The 19,341-nt window shown below is 46.7% G+C and overlaps 1 protein-coding gene across 1 annotated transcript in view; it reads left to right on the plus strand.

Annotated features, from left to right (window-relative positions):
* The window catches only part of SLC38A6 (solute carrier family 38 member 6), a 393,044-nt gene that overhangs the window by 1,338 nt on the left and 372,365 nt on the right, over positions 1-19,341 (plus strand). The window lies entirely within an intron of this gene.

Raw genomic sequence — 19,341 nt, forward strand, 5'->3', positions numbered from 1 at the left:
GCCTGCATAGTGCTGATTGTAATTGTGGTGAGAGTGACATATGCAGATGGAGGTGGGAAGAAAAAAGGCATACGTGGCTAAGACTGCAGAAGAAAGTGGTGTGAAGAGACAATCCAAAGGCCATTACCCCCTCACACATAATTTAGTAATCCTTATTTCACTTGGTCATATTTTCAGAATTAAAACATTTTCAGTTCCAGTTATTCACATCAAAATCATCGTTGTTCTTTATCTGATTAAAGCTAACAAGCTGGGGCGTGGCTTGGGCGCGCATGGAGTGAGACGTGTTTCATCAAGTCTCTGTTCCGTCGCCTCCCGCAATCGCCTTTCTCCTGGTTACCGGGCCCGCTTTGTAGTCCGAGAGGCCTGGACGTATGTGGGGGACTTCTTGGCGACACCTTGTGCTGCGGGGGCCTCTCGGAGGCTCCGTATAGACCAAGCTTTTTGGCCGGGATCGGCCCGACCCGCTCCTGCCGCCATTTTGGCCGCCGGTCGCTGCTGCGACTACACAGGCGCCTGGTGGCCTCATCTGTTGGTGTGGAGTGGCGCTGGTGTCGGCGGAGAGGACTTAGATGCCCTGACCTCCACCGACCTGCTTAAGGCCTAGAGCTGCTGCTGGAGCCTTCGCGGGTCCCCAGCGATTGCGGAGACGGACGGCAGTCCCCCTGCTGCCCGGGACGCCTAGCTGTGGGAGCTGAGTCCTGAGGGTGTATCGGACCACGACTGACCGCTCTGGCGGCGAAGGTACCGGGACGGGGGGGAGAATTTACACGCGGGCGGCCGCTCCGATTGATCTTTGCCTGGCTCTTCAAGGCCAGACCCGCCATTTTGTCTCCTTCTTCGGCCTACGATTTCCCGGCCCCTGCTCCACCATTCCTACCCATCTACTGGGACTTTGGCTTCAGGCCGTGGTCCAGGTGGGCGCGCACGCTGCGGGAGCCCTTCCGTTATCGCCTGACCCGACCCTTCTGATTTCCGAGTCCTGTGCTGGTGCAGTTTTGGCCTGCGAGGGCCTTGGGGTCTCCCGGACACCGTGAGAGACTGCTCTACTTTGGACGCTCCCTCACTGCTTGCTAGGCCCTTGGGAGGGCCCCTGAGACTTTCATTGCCCCTTCAGCTTGTGTGCCCCCCCACCTGGCCTACTTGGACTGTCCTTTGGTGGGGGACCACGCTGGTACTATGGGGTTGTGGTGACAACCTATGTAGGGCCCCTGCTGGTTGGTGCGTGTGTTGGCCCTCCGCTGTCTGATCACTCCTCTCCCGCCCGAAGGGGTGTGATTGCCTGTTACCCTCCTGCTGTTGACGACCCCACGCACTCGGAAGCTCTTGGTGACCTGACCTGTGTGCTACAGGACATGCCATCTTCACGCTGAGTGGTCCTCTGCTCCTCTGCTATCTCGCTATTACCCCTCCCCGGTTCTGCCACCGGCAGGAGTGCTCTGGTTCTTCTTACTCTGGAACCTTGTCGTTCCTGGTCTTCGCACATATGCCTTCTAAGCATAGAGGTAATAAAGAGGCCGACTCTGCGGCTTCCCGCGAGAATCCGGTGACCTCCCTGTGGTCCAAGATGCCCTCTCATACACAGGAGGACCCTACTACTTCTTTAACGCCCTCTGGTTCGTCCGCCTCTGGGGTGCCAATCACCCAGACCTACATGTCGTCCTTCTTGCAGGAAATCAAGACTGAAATTGGCTCCCTTCGGCATGACTTTAAGGCCGGTTTACAGGATATCCTCAGGGAGGTCGCTGAGATTGGGGACAGGGTTGATGGTCTTGAACAGACAATGGACGCAAGGACGGAGGATATTGATGGCCTCTGGAAGAAGGTAAACGAACTGGAAGACCAAAATATCACCCTACAGTTGAAGCAGGAGGATCTGGAAAACTGCAGTAGACGGAACAACCTTCACATCCGAGGTGTCCCATTGGGAACGTAAGGGAAAGACATCTTGTCGTACATGGCGGACCTTCTACATGCCATTCGCGAGGGTGAGGGCACCTCGCTGCCCTTGCTGGATAGAGCGCATCGGGCGCCTGGCCACCGCAACTGCCCTAACTTTGTCCCGGACATCATCACGAGAGTCCACTTCTTTGTGGACAAAGAAGCCATCCTTCAAAAGGTGCAGGGAGTTCAAGCGGTCTCCTACAATGGGCTGTCCATATAAATCTTTCAAGACCTTGCACCTTCTACGCATCGCCGGAGGAAGGACTTCAAGCCTGTGACCGATGAATTGCGGGACCTTGAGATTAAATATCAATGGGGCCATCCCTTTGCTTTGATGTTTACCTGATAGGGTAGACGGCGAGTTGTCCTCTACATGAGGCACAGCGTCTCCTCCACCTCCCTGTAGACTCTGACAGTGACGACCTCCGATCCTCTCGCACACACCCTGCGGGCCCACTCTGGCCGGAATGGTCCACTGTCCCTCCTCCTCGTTCCAGACGCCTCTCGAAATAACTTGAATCGTCACAAGCCAAGCAGGATGCCATCAACCAAGTTCGCTCCTTGAGTGCCTCCCCGTCTCTCACAAACTAGTCGCCCTCTGTACTATGATGTGCGTGGCTGTGTTACTACCTCGGGCCCATTCCGGGGGGCCCCTAGGCCCGGGCCTGGTGGCTGGATCAAGCTGTGCTTTTTTCATTGTTCCACGGGATGCTGACGGCGGAGACTCTTCACCTCCTGTGTGTCTGCCACCCCCCTCTCCAGAGTCCTATAGGAGAGTGACTTCTCCGGAATAGTCCACCTTCGGGAGCCCGGGCTGTTCCGAATAGGCTCTACTTTGACTTGGCCCAGTTGGCCTGTTTTTTCCTTATTCTCTCTCTTTTTTTCTTTCTTCTTCCTTCTGTTTCCCCTTCTACAGGTTCTTTGCGGATGCGCCTTTGCCAGAGGCTGGGTTGTGGTGTTGCTCTGGGAGTGGGTGGAGGAGATATTGCCAACTGTGTGGGGTCGGCTGGCCCTTTGCTCTTGTGCTTTATTCACTCTCTTTGCCACTGTTCTTGACAACATGTTTTTCTTCCTCCCCTGCGCGGCCCTGGGGGGCTGCTTGTTTCCCGGTCTTGGGGTTTGTCTCCCTTCGCTTTCTTGGGGTGTGCTCGATTGGGTGCGGGGTCTGGTATGCTCTGAGATCTGCTGGTGTGGCTGGGGCGTGTTGTCCTTACTCTCTTACACCATGACACACACCGTTACATTCCTCTCTCTCAATGTGAAGGGACTCAACTCTCCTAACAAGCGTCGGCAGGTATTGCGCTATCTACTCCAGCATGATCCTGCTGTGGTTTTCCTACAGGAGACCCATTTGCTTTCCTCTGACACCTGCCTTATGTCTCACCGCAAATACCCCACCCAATTCTGGGCATGCTCCCCGTCCAAGACTAGTTGTGTGGCGATTTTCTTTTAACCCGGCTGGCGAGCGGCGACCTCCCAGTGTGTGGTCGATGATAGAGGGTGGTATCTTAAGGTTGACATGCTTTGGGGTTGGGGCTCCTGTACCTTTGATTAAAGAGGTCAATTTTATTGTTCCCGTTTTTATCAATTGTTGAGAGTAATAATACATTGGTCTTGAAAAAGGTGGCATTATAATTTCTCCACCGAAACGCGTCGACGCTTGATCCATTAGGACCACAATCTGTATCATTACTGAAACTTGAGTGTCAACAGAACACAACACCCAGTCTCAGTGTTTGAGAAATAAGTATTACAGATGTGATCAATTTAAGACAAAGTGTTTGGTCTGTCTTTTGTACTCTCGCTTTTATTTTAAAATTTATACTGTGTGATATGCTTGTTAAGGAGAATTTTTTTTAAATGAATTATAGTGAAATTGTACTATTGTGTTTTTTATCTTATGACACAGTGTCATTTATTGTTCAGCAATGTATGGTTTGGATTGAATAAAATCTTTTTAACTTTTAACTTTTTGCTATTAGTCCTGTATGCATTAGTAGCTTTGGGTGCACAGAACTATTCTCCTATCCTGACTGTGATGAACTGGATTGAATGAGATGGTGGATGACTCCCACTGGGCGTAATATATTAGGTTGGCTGCTTAGTGGAGTCCAAAGGAAACCTTTGTGATTATACCTTTGTTAATGTATACACCCCCAACCAGAAACCGGAAGTGTTTTTGTGCCAGCAGCTTGGGGCTCTACTTCGCTCTTTCTCTACCCCTGTTGTCCTTGGAGGTGACTTTAACCTGGTTTGGGACCCTGAGCGGGATCTTACTGCGCAGGCGCACCATGTTGCTGGGGCGATGTCAGCGCCATTAAGGAATGCCATTACTGACTTTGGTTTGGTTGATGCCTGGAGATACCTACACCCGGACTCTCGAGATTACTCTTTTTTTTTTTCTCACGTTCATCGCTCCTATCTGCGTATTGACTATTTTTTCCTTTAGCTTTCTTTGGCTCGCGTGCTGTGCACCGTGGACATCTCGGACATTTACATTTCCGATCACGCGCATGTTCTGCTTACGCTCCAATCTCCCTCTGCCCGTGGCGATCCCCTCCTTCGGTGGCGACTGCCTCCCCAAGCCCTCCGTGACCCGGTTGATGTGGTGGACATTCGTAAGGGGATTGAATCCTTCTTTGTGGCCAACTCTCTTTCTGATACTCCCGAGGATGTCCGTTGGGATGCCTTCAAAGCTACTGTTCTGGGGGTCATCACCTCAATCTCTATTGCCTGGACCATGGAGGCACGTCTGGTTGAATCCACCCTCTCCCGGGATTTTAAAGACTTTGAGCGTGAGGATCATGTCTGTCCCTCCCTTGCTGACAAGCGGCGCCTAGCTACCCTACACGGTCAACTGGGCTTACAGCGCACTACTAAGGCCGAACAGCTTCTTGTTAACCTTAAACAAAAGTTTACGTGGGTGGTGATAAGGTTGGGGTGTGCTTAGTACGACGTCTGCGGATCTAGACTGCCCGATCCCATTTTGCAAAGCTCAAGCGGCCCGATGGTTCCTGGGCTATCTCGGAAGCGGACAAGGCTCATACCTTGATGGCCTTTTATACTGATCTGTATGTCCATGATCCTTGTCCACCGGAGGCGGTCGAGACGTTTCTTGACTCTTGTCCCTGGGACCCTATTGATCCCTACTTCACGGAGTTACTCGATGAGCCTATCTCCCTTTAGGAAATTGCTAAGGCATTGAAACAGCTCCCGAAGGGTAAAACCCCGGGTCCCAACAGTCTGCCGGTCACATTTTATCGGGTCTTCTACCCGCAATTGCGAGATCACCTGCTCCATCTCTTTAACAGCTTTACTGATCATACGGGCCTCTCTCCTACGATGAACGAAGCAGAAATAGTGATTGTCCCCAAACCTGACAAGGACCCGACTCTGGCGGCTTCTTTCTGCCCCATTGCCCTGTTAAATACTGACGCCAAGCCATCTTCCGGGCCTTATAGATTCCGATCAGGTGGGGTTTGTCCGCCACCATCAGGTCGCAGACAACATACGGCGGATTGCCCACTTAGTGGAAAAATCGCGTATCAGAGATATCCCTGCCTGCCTGGCCTCCCTTGACGCCGAGAAGGCGTTTGACCGCGTGGACTGGAACTTCCTCCGGGCAGTCCTCCAGAACATTGCTTGGGACCTGGGATTTATTTCTAAATTGATAGCCTTTTTTGAGAAACCTACCACTCGCGTTCTGTTCAACGGTTCTACCACCGCTCCTATCTCTATCCACCGAGGCACTCGTCAGGGGTGCCCGCTTTCTCCTCTATTATTCGCAGTTGTCGTCGAGCCCTTAGCTATTGCTATACGCCACAATCAGAATATACGGGGTATCCGTATGGGGGGTACTGAACATAAGGCTTCCCTCTTTGCCGACGACCTGCTCTTGTCCTCTCCCTGCTGTGGTTGAACTCTTGGGGTCCTTTGAGGCCACTTCAGGCTATCTGATTAATCTTGCGAAATCCCATGCTCTCAATCTCACGCTTTCGGCCTCGGAGGTCCAGGGTTTGCGGGACCTGCTCCCGGTACAGTGGACTGATGAGTCGATTCGCTATTTGGGCCTGGATCTGACTCCTTAGGCTCGGTCCTCATCTAATTGGCCTAGATACCGGAAATCTATCCGAGATGAAATGCGTCGATGGGAAGGCCTCCCACCGGCATGGCTGGGACGTCTTAATGCCGTTAAAATGTCCCTTCTCCCTAAAGTCCTACTGTTCCAGTCTCTTCCTACTCCCATTTCGCACACTGACATCCAGGCTTTACAACGTGATTTTACCAAGTTCATTTGGGGGAAGTCCCGCCCCCGCGTCTCTCATAAAATACTCATGCTCCCCAGATCTCTGGGTGGAGTGGCCTGTCCCAATCTACTGGAATATTTTTGGGCTTGCCATCTCCGGTTTATATCGGAATGGATCATCCCTGAAAGCGAGAAACACTGGTTCCAAATGGACTGTGTAGTGGCCTGTAGACCATTGTGGGATTTAGCCTGGCTCTCGCGTGAGGCACGCCCTCGCAGTGTCTACCTAGCGACTCCGACGAGAACGGTCTTGGAGATATGGGAGAAAATGGCGCTCTCCCAGGGCCTTACGACCTCCCCTTCCCCCAATACCTCGCTAACATGCAATTCTGCATTCCCCCCTGCTTTGCAGCCTCAGGCTTTTGTGGCTTGGACCATGTAGGGTCAGCGTTTTCTCCAGTTTTTTTTCAGGGCTCTGCCCTACGCACCTTTTTGATCAGTGCAAACAATTTTTCCATCACACAGATAACGCGCGCCTGCAATACTGTCAATTGCGTCATTGGCTGTCTACCCAGTATACTCCAGGGAGGTGACTCGACAGCTCACCCCCTTTAAGTCCCTGGTTCGTAGATTCGAGGGGTCTAGGGGCCTAATCTCCAAAACCTACTCTGTCCTTCAACACTCTCCACAGCTTCCGCTTCATGGCTACCAGGCGCGTTGGGCCTCTGATCTGGCTGCTGACATCCCCCCGGAGGACTGGGATCGCTTGTGGAAAGACATCCCTAAGCTATACCGTAGCATTTCCCAGCGCGAATCTGCCTATAAACTGATGACACGTTGGTATTATACCCCTACCCGTCTCCATCAGATGGTCCCGCGAACACTCCTCCGACTTGCTGGCGATGTCAGACTGATAGAGGGGATTTCCTGCACATTTGGTGGTCTTGCCTGGGTCTTACCATGTTTTGGAAGGAGGTCCTCAGTTACATCAAAGAGGGGGTGGTTTTCCGGTTCCTTCTACCCCGTCCTTCACGATTCTGGGCATTCGGCCCGGCACACTGAAGGCCATGACTTCGGCACACTGGTATCTAATTCTCCATCTATTAGGAGTGGTGCGACAGTCCATTGCCTCCTGTTGGAAGCGACCCCACCCTCCTCCTATAGGTGCATGGTTTCTTCGGCTGTCCTGTCACTGGAACTGCTTACAGCCCGCCTCGCTCACAAGGACACATGCTGCGACCGCATCCGGCGTCCACTTTTACACTATCTCACTAAAACTGAACACTCCCGCCTGATGCCCCGTAGACTGCAGGCTCTACAGTTATTCGAAGATCCTCTGGAGCCCTTTTCTCGTGGCATGAAACTGGTCTCCCCTAAGTAATCTGCTTGGTCTGTTAGGCAGACCCTTCAGGCCTTCCGACTACTGAACTCCACCCTGGGCCTTGGCTCTTTCCCCTCCTCCCCATCTCCCAGGCGCATCCTCTTCTGTCCTCTTTTCCCCTCTCTCCCCCTTTGAGGGATGCACCTTACGCTGTTCTCTTCTTCTTCTTTCTGTCCTCATCTTTCTCAGGTTTCTCTTTCTGTCTTTTTATTGTTATATGATGGTTTTTGTTTCATACATAGCAAAGTGTATTGGTATTGTCGCAGTACGAATTGTATTCTCCAAGTGTGTGGGGGGACCTCGCCTTGATTGGACCTTGCTAGTTTTGACTAACTGTTTGACTCATTGGCTGTGTTGTTGTGTGATCCCCATACTGGACAATGGAACTCTAGCTGGGCCTCTGCCTTCTGGCCCCTTCCATGGCTTCCCCCTCGGGCGTGGCAAAGGCTTTTTTCTTTTTAGTATGGTCCCTTGTGTTTGGGAAGTCGCTGTGCCTTCATTACATTTGTGTTTTGAATCCTATGTAGCTGGAGTTATCCCTTTGTGGGGGCCTGGTACTGATTGCTTATTCTGTGACCCACTTTTTGTTGCTTCCCCACCCTTGCCCTCCATTTTCTGCGACATGTGTAATTTTTTGCTTGCTTGTGTTCAATAAACAGATAATAAACGAAAAAAGCTAACCAGCTTTGACAAAAGCCAGTATGCCTGGCTTGCTTAAGGTGTATGTGTTGGTTATTGTAGGACATGTCTGGATGCAATAACAGAAAACTTACAAACAGGTATCCAAATACAGGTCCGGTAGCACGCTGTGTGAAGAACAGGATTGTAGTTTACATGTTTTAATCCACACCCTGAATTAAGGCAATGAGCTTGAAACCGATTCATGGTTTCCCTTGTTTGGCAAAACTCCGGATAGAGACCTTTTGCCTTTTTCATCCCATTTCAAGCACTGGTTCGTATATCCTGAGTTCATGAGTCCATGCTGGTGAAGTGTACAGTTATTTGAAGAGTTTTTTAGTATTTCATTGTTTGAAAAGAGGAGCGCATTAAAAACTTATATGAGTGAACAATGGAGGTGGTTCCAGTGTGAATGACATAGCACTACATGCATGTTTTGATATCATGTTAAATGGAGACAGCTTATTATTCATGTTTCTGTATAGAGTAGCTTCACCAACTAGGGCCTTGATTAAGAGTTCCTTGATCTGGGATGTCATAATATCACATCTTTTAAAATCCACCTCTGCCCAGTTTGGAATTTATCAGTCAGAACTGATAGCATCTTTTCTGAGTTTTGTTAAAAAATAGGCATAAAATGTGTATTTTGTTGGTCACTGCACTAAAATGCACACATTTCAGTATTTGTTGGGCCTTTTTCCCCACTGGTAAATTTTGGCAGGCTTCACTTGCAGAAATGTATCCAGCATTGTGGACTGTATTGCACCTAGTAACGTCTACGTGCTGTAAATGTCAGACAACTAGTACTTGGGATCCCTGCCCAAATTGTTCTTCGCAGAGCTGTTGAAAATATCTGGGATCCTCATAATTGAGGCTTAGGTTTTAATGTGCTTTACATTACTAACAGCAGTTGAGCCATAGACTCGTCTACAAAGAACTTAATTCATACAACTTAATAGTGTAGAAATAAGGACAGACTGCTCCATATTTAACTGGCAAAGATTTTAACAATTGATGGGAAAATGATTAACTGGAGAAATTGGAGCGTAAAGTGTAATCTCGGATAAAGAGAAGGGTTAAAAGGAAACCGGTATTAGAAGAGAAGGGGGAATAGAGGAAAGGATTAGGGCAGAGAAAGAAGGAAACGCTTAGAGTATTTGTGTTAGACCTGTGATCTTCCCCTAAACCTTTTGCCTGCTCACCTCCTCTTTTTGCATTATCTTTTTGTTGGCCTCAGGACTCTGAGCACTGCTGACTAGTTCTAATGTGCATGTGGTTCTCCCCTAAACATGGTGACAGTGTATACATGATTGGCATATTTAGTTTACTTTATGAGTCCCTTATAAAGAGGTATACCATATACCCAGGGCCTGTAATCTAAATGCTGCTAGTGGGCTTGCAGCACTAATTGTGCCACACACACAACCAGCCTTTTAAACCTATTCCCGTGCCTGCCATTGCAAGGCCTGTGTGTGCAGTTTATTCCCACTTCAACATAGCTTTTAAACCACTTGCCAAGCCTTAAACTCCCCTTTTATCACACACAAGTCACCCCTAAAGTAGGTTCCATGTAGCCCTAAGGGCAGGGTGCTTTGTAACTAAAAGGTACGACAAGTACTTTTAAGTTTTACTTGTCCTGGTAGTAAAAAACAGCTAAATTAGTTTTTCACTACTGTGAGGCATACTCCTCTCATAGGCTAGCATTGTGAATTCCTTAAAACTTTTTAAAGCTGTAATTCCTAATTAGAAAGGAGTAGCAGCATCATGTTTCAGATCTTTGGAATGGTAATGGTAAACCCTGCTTACTGGTAACGTTGGATTTAACATTACTGTTTTAGAAATGCCACTTTTAAGAAGTGAACACAAGGAGAGGATGGACTGAGCACTGAAACTTTTCAGACACTCACCCCTCAGTCACAGATCTGGGTTGAATCCATCATCATTCTTTAACTCACTTCACCACCCCAGTTCAGGCTCAGCCATATGCAAATAAATATTGACCCTATTCCTCATGTTCATAGATCGGGGTTGAATTCATCATCGTCCAGGGAAAACCTAGCTTGGCAGTTTGAGCTGGACTGTTCCAATAAGGAACAGGGTCAACACTGATTTGCATATGGATGGGTCTGAATTGAGGTGACGAAGTGAGCTTAAGAACGATGATGGATTCAACCCAGATATGTGACTTGGGGTGAGTGTCTGAAAATCTTTAGTGCTCCGTCCATCTCCTTGTGTTTGTTTGTTTTGTCCTAAGGTGGCAGGGTATGCCCAGACATGGGTCCCTTGCTCACTTTGCCACTTCATTCAAGCTAGCCTGGCTGATGAGTGGTGTTACCCTGAGACCAGTCCCAGGATGCTTGTTTCTGGTCCATGGAAGACCTGACTTGGCAGTTTGGGTTGGCCTGTTCCCATGAGGAGCAGAGTCAATACTGATTTGCATATGGCTGGGTCTGAACTGGGGTGGCGAAGTGAGCTAAACTACGATGATGGATCCAACCCAGATCTGTGACTGGGGATGAGTGTCTGAAAAGTTTCAGCGCTCCGTCCATCATCTCCTTGTGTTTACTTTTAGAAAGTGGACATTTCTCTGCTCTGTGTGCCATGCAACCTGTCTCCAATTCTCATCTGGTATGGGCAACAGCTACACTTTGTACATGCCCTCTAGAGAGCCACAAACACAGGAAGGGTGGGAGTGACTGAGAACTCCTCTACATTCTGATAGCCCTTCCTGGGCTGGGAGGGGGAGCTGACACACACGAATAGGCAGTGTCCTGTTCCCACACAAAGCGCTGATGACCCCCACAGATAGACTGGTAGTCAGGACTGGAATGAAAGGGGACCTGTGCACTTCAAGGGCCTACTTTAAAGCCACCTCCACTTCAAAGTCACATTTGGATATAAGTACTGTGGCTCTCACTCTACCAAGACAGTACACTACTGGACCTATAAAGAACTCTGCCAGGAGTAAGGACTGCTGTGCTACAAGGATTGCCACTCTGTCTGACTGTTGTAACTGCTGCTCTGAAGGAACTGCTTTCAACTTTGCTGAGCTGCCCTGCTGCCTGCTGATCTCTGCCCTTCTGAGGACAAGGACTAGACCCATCTCATTTGAACCTAGAGTGACTCCAAGGGCTTGCTGTCTTGGCCCCTGTTCTAAAGTCTAAGGGCCATCAATGACTTCCTGCAACAGCACCTGGACTCTGCCATCTGTGAGACTTGTGCTGCAATGTGGTTCCAGTCAAGTCCTTGGCCCTTGAAATGGGAATTCCATCAAAATCGATGCAATGAGACTTTGTGCTGATCAGAATCGACACTTTGCCCTTCGGCGCCTATGCAGGAGCCAATCCACAGCATTGTATCGATGGACTGTGCGGCTCAAAGACAACGGACATCACAGCTCACCTTCGACCCAGTGCCTACATCGTAAAGGGCTTCTTCATTGATGGCGCGGATCGGCGCTGCCGCATCGAGACTTCGATGTTGACACTTTACTCCATCCAAGGTGCTTTCCCAGCCCCACCTTAGTGAGTCCTGTAGTCAGCCTGCCCCACGTCATGGTCGGCCTGAACTTTGGGTTTACCCTGGTCCAGCACGTCTTCAAGAAACCCCTTAGCGCTACTGACTTCTAAGTACAAATGTAATGGTCCCTTTGATCGGTAAATATAAAACAAAAAGCAGTCACATAATTTTGTAGACGTGCACGTGCTTGGTGATACATGCACATACATACATCATTACTCTGGACTTGCATGGCCGCCAGTAGTGGTTGCGTTATTGCGCCCTTTTTCTGTTCGCACATGCTGTGCAGCATCGGCAAAAACTGCTTTCTGCTGATGGTGTACAACATTGCTAAAATTCATTGGCAAAGCCAATAGCTCCTACAGGAGAAACCTTTTGATTTTGCCAATGCTTCTATATGGTCGTCTTATAACATGTAAAAGGAAGAAGCATGTTTTATCTCACTCGTGGTGTATTCTACATCATAAGTGCATTTCCAGAAATGCATATTTTTTTACTGAAGGCTTTTTAAAAGTTGGTACTTGGAGATGAATGAGAATTTCTTCTAAGGTCTCTGTTTGACCTAGAGATTTCGATCTTTTTTTGTTGTTGATTTTTTTTTTTTTGTACACAGTACCTTTGGGTGGCAAGGTGTATGCTTTGACATACCGTTTTGTAGGTACTGTGAGATTTCTGGTCGTATCGATTTAGAGAGGTAAGAAGTGAGGTGATGCGGTCAAATTATTTAGTGCCAGATATGATGTGTTCATACTTTAAGAATATTAGCGATTTTTCCACTGCTGAGTGGTTTGCTGCATTTTGGGATGGCTGACAAACTTTGTAATGTCTAAGTAGAGCATTTTTTTGTCATTGTGGGAATTGTAGGTCACATTCATATATACACAAGCATTTGCAATGCAATAGGTCTTGCATTTACGCGAGTTTGAGCTATTGACATTGCAAATAACAATGCCTTTTATATCTGTTTTCGTTTTAAAAACATAAATAAAAGGTATTGTCATTTACAATGCCAATAGCTTTAACTCGTGTAACTGCGAGACCTAAGCATTGCAAATGCTTGTTTTTGGTAGGCACGGGGAAGTAACGTGATTTTTTCAGCACCCACATTTTGTTCATAGGTTGTCATTCCTTCAACCACCTCACTCCCATTGATTTTCATTGTGTGCTTAGAAGGCATGTTTTTTCGATTCTCACACATACCATTCATGTGTTTCGTGGCCTCACAACGCATAGACAAAGGGCGTTGGTATCTGTCCATGCAGCAATTGTATTCAATGCATGCGGACGATGTGATATGGCTGTGTTTATATGCACACTTTCAGCATGTCTTGGGGTGGGCTCATGATGGACATGTGTGTTTTTACATGCACACCCTTCACATGACATCACTGTATGCTTGAATAAAATGTGCACAAACGGAAGGTGTATTACTGCTTGGGTCTCTGCCTCTACCTATATCCTGGGGCTTTTGCACTAACCGTTCAAAGACATAAACTGTTCACAGCTGTGAAGCCAGTGTCAGTTTTCTGAAAGAACTGCATAGCAGACATAATAATGTTGTTCCCCAGAACAGAGCCACTACCCTTGCTCGCTGCATCACCATGGGTACGTCTATGCGTCCATGTCCGCATTACTGGCACACCCACCGCCCACTCGCTTTGGTGGTGTCTAAGGTCCTGGCATTTCTATAGTGCCCCTGTTCTGCTTTATACATGACAGTGGTGCGCTCAACCTCTGCTTCTACTGCCGCAAAACAGCTGCCAACCGCTGTTCCCAATCAATCCACATATGCCGTTGCAAGCCAGCAACACTGAGTTTGAAACATCCAACCAGATGCGGCTACAGCACACACCAAAACTAACATTCTCACTTGGAAAAAAACATTGACAAAGCTAATAGATTTTGTATAGTAGAAACATTGGGTTTGCCAATGCTTGTTTTTTCCCCAGTAATCACCTTTGGCCAGAAATCGTACCATTGTCATCTAAGTTAAAACCAAAAATGTATTTACATTATATAATGCTACACCTATTTAAATAAACGTCACTAACCGTATTCTTTCTACTCTTCTGAATATGAGCATTAACATGTGACTAACGTTAGTTTGCATTTAAGGTGATGAATTGACTATTTTAGTTATTATGGACAAAGCACTGTTTGGGCCAGCTATTTAAATAAAATAATGCTTACAGACTAAATAAGACTCACTTGGAGCCCGAGCTGTTCTCGAAGCCTTCTCCGGGCCGCTCTCAGCGCGACCCGGAAGTCAGTTGCCTTATGTTGCTAATTTTGGTAACCAGATGTTAGTTTATCAGCAGATTAATTTAGATGATAGGAGCAGAAATTCTCGTTTTCGGTGTTAAGGTTTAGAATAGAAGAGTCGACTGCGTTCTAGAAGGAGTTTAGTGCAGGTCAGGTGAAAAGTATATGCTCAGAAGGTGGGCCTTTATTTAACCATTTCCTATGGTACCATGACTCCTTAAAGCCTCTTCTGTATAGTCTTATTTGAGGAACACACCATTAGAATGAGGCCAGTGCAAGAGGCCGTAAGGCCTTTACAGCGGGAAGCTGCTTTCATATATTTCAACAGAGGAAAGTATTGTGTTATGGCTCTGAAGGGAGATAATTTGATGAAAACAAAAAAGTGATGGGTGGATTGCTTGAATTAATCTCAGTCACTGGTAAATACAACGCAGTCCGTCATTGTTTGTGATCACAATATGAACTAGCTATATGCAAATGAGTTTTGGTTCTGCACCATTAGAAGCAGTCCAGCACCAACTACCAGGCCAGGTAGCCAATGAGTGGGAACCCAAGCAACCCTAGATTGGGTGTGGCCTAAGTGGCCCTCCTCAGTAGCATGGACCCTAACTTCCATGGCACTGTGAGTATGGGACCCACATCTGGGCTTACCTGTTGCACCTAGGGTGTCGAACCAAGGATTGGCATTGCTTATGTTGCCACTGGGAGGGAACCTGGCCTGGGTTTTCGAGCTGGATTATTGCAGTTGAAGAATTACCAATGCGTATTTGCATGGGGCTGGTTCATGTCTGAAGTGGCATAGTGGACAAAATGAAGGACTGGATTGGAGCCCAGAGTAGATCAGTGGTTGAGATTAATTCTAGCAGTCCACCCAACTATATTTTGTCTTCCTCATTGCGACTCCCTAGGTACGTTTATCACATTAATAAAGTGTTGCACATAATTTCATGATGATTCCTTTTCTGGTAGTTCAATGATAGTTTGTGTATAATGAGAAGTGGTTTCAATTCTTTTTATTGGTAATACTTTGGTTAATTATATCTAGCTCTTTATCCAGTTAGTTGTATTGCTTGTATATTCTTCATTGCCTACATTCGTTTTGCCAAAGAAAAGTACTGGTATCCGCTAAGCATGGGTTTGCACTGGTCTGCACATCGCACTGTGCCGTCCATTTGTTGCTGGCCTTCAATTTGTTGTACCATATTGACACAGAGGGTGGATAAATGTAGTATACATTTTGCTTGGGCTTATAGTGTACCTCAGCGGTTGTCTATGCTTTGCAATGCTTTTTAAGCACAGAAACTGTACTTGGGTGCAGGAGCTCAGCTCGCGTTAGGAAGGCTTAGTTGTGATTTTGATGTATGCATAAATATGATATTCACATTTTGCAGAATTGTTTGCATGCCCATGATGTACAACTGCAAAATTAGTATGCCTGCCAAACCTGTCCATCCATGTACTGTCTAACTTTTCTCAGGAAGAATAGCTATAAACTGGTGCATCAAATCGCCAGCCTTATTTTTTCCCTAGTCCATGTGAGTCATGCTTCTTCTCTGTGTTAAGGTTGTTGAAGCAAAAACCGCAGCAAAATTGCCATGATTGACACATTTTTACGTGAACAACCTATCAATGCCAATAGGGAAATGCGCATTAGCACATTATACACATTAATGGCAGACAAATAAGCTAAAGGAGTGCACTGTATTGAAGACTCCCTTGGCACTGATAGTTATGTTTTTATTTCTTTGACAAATAAAGTTTGAATGATAATAGTCTTCATAATAGACCTTCTTTAGGTTTCATGTCTTATAGAGGAAGGACTGTAACTAGTGGTCTCTTGCTTACTGGCTTTCTTTTGACACAGAAATAACAAGCATTGGCATAGCCAATAGGTCTTGCCTTTGGAACCTTATAAGTTTTTAGGCAGATCTATTGGCTTTGCCAATGTTTTTAAGCTATTTTGTAGAGAAGTTAAGTATTCAAATGGTTAATAAGTTGTCACTTAATTCCAAGGTTTCTTTGGCGACAGGAGAAATAATGTAACTGCATCGTAGGGATACAAAGCTGAAGAAACAACACACAATTAAGTGGCGTAAGGCTAGAGCAGCCAACCTTCAAGCTGAGAGAACAGGTTCGAGCCTGACCTCCCGTGATTTAAAAAATAAATATGCCCTTGTGTAATGCAACTGGTGCCCATGTAAAGTGCTCCAAGTTTCCTTGTTGCATCATCACAATGGCTGCCCAGTACCCATGGGTTTCCTGTGCATATTAACTGCAGGATCCTAGTATGAGTGGCTCTAGTACCACCTCACTTGTCACTTCCATTTCACCATAAGGATTCCATTCACTGTCACTCTTTCCACCCATCACTAAGCTGGTTCCAAACCTGTTAACCAGCCTAGCCCCTATTCCAAGAATGCTCCACGTATTGCCAAGTCTTCTGTGTGAGATTTGCCTGCTGTGACTATCCCTCTGTCAGACCCTGGTGGGTGGGTGCTGAGCAAAAGAATATTTTTCATTTATATGTTAATCCACTCTTACCACCGACACTTTTGTCAGAACAGAATTAAACTCCCCCAAGCGCTAGACTCTGCCTCACCCCACAGAAGGCTTAGCCTGTCAGGATTTTTCCCATTCAATTTACCTTGGGGCTGCATTCTTCTGCTGTTTATCCAGGACACGGTGGACAACTTCCTTTCATGACTGCATAGATTGCAGTCATGACTGCATAGATTGCAGTCACTGACATTTCCGGATTAGACAGACTGGCCCACGTCACCTGCCTTGGCCTTTCATATTCAGTAACCTGAATGCATTTGTACCAGAGAATCTGCCTGCTTTCCTCTTTGTGTCTTCGTCATGGCTGTGTGCATAACCTCGCAATCGGAGCATTCATTTCAAGGAGTGAAAGCTGCCCAAGTCATAGGGTGGGTCTAAGCTGTCTTGGGCATACATGCATAACACCATAACACTTTCCACCAGGCCCACATATCTTATGCAATTGCACTAGTGAAGTTTTCAAATACTTGTGCATTAAAAGCAACGTTTTGTTGTATGAGCGTCCGAGCAAACGCTTGTGCAGAACTGTGTGTTCATTGGAACCAGTCCCTAAGGAGCGGGTGCGTCACTCTGGAGGGGAGGCCCTCTTCCAAGGCACGTTTGTCACATCTCTAAGACAAGTGACTTGTGTTGAGAGGCGCGAGGCCTCCTCGGCTCCTGACGTATCACACTGCCTGCTTAAGGGGATCCCTGAAGGAGAGCGGGGATGCCTCCCGGGGGGCCTGTCGACACTCAGCTTCCAGTGGCATAAGAAAACTAGAGAGGGGGGGGCTGAAAGTGTATGTGTGAGCTGTGCTATTGTCCCCAGATAAAACCAGTGGTGTCCTCGCGGGCCTGGCGGGTAAAAGAGGACGGAACGATTGTAGCATTAAACATATGCTTTAACAGGGAGCAATCAAGAAATAGGAGGTGCCCCCCCCCCCAGTGAAGGTACAGGGTGCTGCTGTTGGATCAGGCGCTTCACCACCGGACCAGAAAAGAGCTGAAAGACCAGCGCGGCCGCGAAAGTGAAAGTACATCTACAGCGTTTACCTTACGGGAGCAAGCAGCGGCGGGCACGATAATTGCAAACAGATGGCGCCGCTGCTCGCTCCCGCAAGGTAAACGCCGTGCATGCACGAGGGCTCATTGGAAACCGTGCAGAGCATGTACGAGTTTCCACAAAAGCCCGGAGTGATTCTAAGAGGTCACTCCAAAGCAGCGCTTGCGCACTGCGTAGGCGAGACCTAAAAAGGACCTCTTTGAAGACAAAGGGAGCCTTCAGTATAGCTTGCCGTTCGTTTCTGTGAAACGTATAAAATAAACTTGGCCTTGATGCAGCAGAAGATTGGGCAAAAATTCTCATCACTACTAAATTACCAATCTGATCATTTTCACTCACTGGGCCCATAACATAACCTACTTCAGTCACTGTTCCTCCAATGGATCTTTTATGTGAACTAACAGGGACTTGGATATTCAGAGAACGTGAGGCAATTCCTTATGAGGACCTGGAATAGGAAATGCTAAAAACATGCTAATTTCCATCTCCAATTCACTTTTGTCACCAACAAATATAACTCATAAAATCATGAGGTTCACTCCAAGAATGACTCAAATACCATAAAGTTTGTTCATGTGTAAATCATTTATCTAAGGCCTCAATTTGAATTGTCATGAAACAAGAAATAGTATTTCGTAATCAGATTTAATAACAGTTGATTAGTAAATTACCCACACAATGTCATACAGATTCAAATAAGTAAAACATTTTCTGGTTGCCTAGAAAGGAAATGAGGGAGAAACATGGGGGAAATCGGGATTCAGCATTTAGTTCATACAAACCAAATAATGCAGAGTCGAAGTTGAACGTGCCACAGGAAAGAGTCACTAAACCCTTCAGCCGAAGTGTTATCACCTCCACATTTTACCAGCCGGTAAGTACAGGTTCGAGTCAGTTCAGGAAAGTTCAGTTCAAATGGGTTTGGCACTAAAGAGAAATCAGAGTTCAGTCCGACAGCATGCCAGGCAGAAAAATAGATAATGACAGCCAGCCCGACGACTCCTCTAAGAAGCAATTATACTTCCAAAAGTTTTACACCCACAAAGTATCCGTTCTTGTCCCCCATATGATTACCATTGGTCATCCACGGTGGGCTGTTGATTGGTGTGATCAATACCTCACTAAAAACCTGGAAGCATTAAGTATTCCTTTTGCAAAATCATCAAATTCAATTATTTCATATTTCCATCCTTTCCTCGGAAGTAAGAAGATTCACTTTGTTCACTATTCGTCCGTTCCCAGACGCGCTCTCTTGGTTTGCAATTTTATCGATACATTTCTGTCAAAAGTGTTGCTGAATCAAAAGAAAGTTCTTTGTCTTAGAGTACAAAAAATGAAACTTCACAAACAGTTCTCGCAGCGTTAAACTGGCTACTTCAGCTAGATTCTGTTTTTCGTACAAGGAAAGAAAAGCATCTGAGGCCTACATGAAAATTTGCTGAATCATTACCACGTTATGATTAATATAAACTAACATTAGTATAAGTATTTCAATTTTCTTAGTTAATTCAATCATCATTATTCTTTTTCTAGAAGTTATATGTCAATATTAGGCACTACCAAAAAGTATTTGCATGTTTATAATTTTCAAAACAAAATATTTACGTTTCCATTCTAAAGTACATGTTTTTATAACTCAATACTAGAATGAGCTGCAAGCTTTCATACTATCTGTCATTGCTAAATTAAGCATTTTAATAATTTCAGGTA

This window comes from Triturus cristatus, chromosome 9 (genome assembly GCF_964204655.1).
Source record: "Triturus cristatus chromosome 9, aTriCri1.1, whole genome shotgun sequence".
In the NCBI taxonomy this organism is placed as follows: Eukaryota; Metazoa; Chordata; class Amphibia; order Caudata; family Salamandridae; genus Triturus; species Triturus cristatus.